Source organism: Carlito syrichta, unplaced genomic scaffold (assembly GCF_000164805.1).
Source record: "Carlito syrichta isolate Samal-C Ts95f unplaced genomic scaffold, Tarsius_syrichta-2.0.1 Scaffold256582, whole genome shotgun sequence".
Lineage (NCBI taxonomy): Eukaryota > Metazoa > Chordata > Mammalia > Primates > Tarsiidae > Carlito > Carlito syrichta.
Genome location: NW_007200678.1, coordinates 392,386 through 394,481, shown reverse-complemented (window position 1 = coordinate 394,481; position 2,096 = coordinate 392,386).

Sequence of the window (2,096 nt, the reverse complement as noted above, 5' to 3'; positions counted from 1 at the left end):
GAGATTGGGTCTCAGACCACTCAGTCCCGATCACTCCTGCACTGACTGCCAATAAAAAGGGCCCCAAGGCCCACCCCCTTGGCTCTTTCACCCCTTCTCAGAAAGGGAAGCTGAGGCTGTAGATGGGTGAGAGGCACTGGTCTGGCCTCCAGTTCCCCGGTCCCCAGCTTGTGAGGGTAGGGGTGGGGGCAGCAGCTAGAGCTGCCTTGGAGAGAAGGCCCTAGGGGTGTATAGGCCAGAGGTGAGGGATTGGGAACCCCACTCTCTGCCTCCTTCCTGACCAAGGGCAGATCCCAGATGCCCTGCTGCATGGGGCATCACTGGGTCTGGGTTCTGGGGAAGGGACTTTCAGTAGCCCTGACTCCAGGGAGCTGGGGGCCAGACCAGGGGTGCCTCCCCTGGTCTGGTCTTCAACTTGGCAGGGTTAAGCTGGGCACTGCTGTGGTCTGGCATTGTTTTGCTCATGAGTCATGGGGTCACCTTGGCAACTAGGAATGAGGGAGGAGCCCCCAAAAGAGTGAGGGAGCTGGAGGCCAGACCACCGGCATTCCTCATTCACCTGCAGCCTCAGTTTTCCTTTCTGAGAAGGGGCAGAAGAGCCAAGGGGGTAGACCTCGGGCCTCTCATCACTGGCAGTCGGTGCAGGGGTGACAAGGACTGTGTGGTCACAGTCCCAAGTTAATTCCAGTAGGCCCTGGTTGCTGCACTCTGGACTGGGGTCAGGCCTGGGGAGCCTCATGGGGCTGGGTATGGGAGATGAGATGTGAACAGAGCAGGCAAGATGGAGCCGGGCAGGCAGGGAGCCTGGCTGGGAGTCGGGAGGCTGATGAACAGATCAATAGTAGCTGATTCTGGGAGCGGGATGGCCAGAAGGGGGGTCCCAGTGCTGACCTGGGAGGGAGGAGGTACCGAGAGCCTGGGTCCCCACCCCCCGTGGCTGGAGCAGGAGTGTCCCTAGGGAAGCATGTTTGCTTCTGTGCCTTTCTGTCGGAAGAGTGTCGGCCCTGAGACAATATCCATTTTTATATTTCTTGGAAATTTCACGGCATTCATTTCGGGGAAAATAAAAGCTGTCATTGCTGGAGAAATGATACCAATCAGGGCCTGAAAAGGCTGGAAAATTATCCTCCTGGAGACGGAACGTTGAGGGAAAAATGCAGATTAAAAGCACAAAGAGCCACTTTGCCACCTCCCTGCCCTCCCCTCCCCCCTCATGGAATCACCGCATTTTAAGTAATTCCATTTTTCCTCCTTAGAATTAATAGGACCCCAAAAGAATGCAAGGAGCAGGGGAGGACCCTGGGGTGGCCAGAGCTGGAGGCGGAGTATCCGGAATGGGGCTTAGAGATGGAGAGATGAACAGAAAGAGTGCAGGCGGGACCGGGGCAGAGGATACCATTCCGGGCCAATAACCCAGTAGCTGGGTAGATGTGCAGCCCCAGGGGAGGACAGGGTGATGGGTGGGTCCTTGGAATTGCCACCTTGTCATCGTTTATATCAGATGGTGCTACACGGCTATCTCAAACATTGTTTAAGTCAGTCTTGCAGGCTGGAGTCAGCAGGCCTGGGAAGGCTGGTGCTTTGTGGGGTCTCCTGTTAGGGACATCATTTGGAGACAGGATAGGGCCCAGCAGGTCAGAGAAAGCAGACTCCAGAAACAGTATCAATCTTCCAAAAAGCCCTGAATTCTCTGTGTTCCATGAGGGCCAGGCCCTGTGGCCACAGCTGGACACAGGCAGAAGTGGGCTCTGCCTGCAGGCAAGGGGAGGTCCCACATGAAAAAAGTAAGAAGTTCAACTGGAAGAAAGCAGGGGGTGGGTAGATTCCGAGTCCCCCTCCCACCTAGGCTGTCTTCCCACATACCAGGGTCCTGAGCTTGGGGCATGTCTGAGAACTGGGGCTGCTGTGCAGAGGGGGCAGGCTCCTGTCCTGTCTCCAGCAGGGAGTCCTCTCCTTCCTCTGTAGGACTTTTCTTCCTACCGGGGCCAGGGAGATCCTGAGCGTGGTGCCCGTGTCAGCCAAGGCTGGGGGCCCTGCTGCTCTCCCTACCTCTTACCCGCCGATCTCAGCCCCAGGCGGTCTTCCTGCAGGCCTCC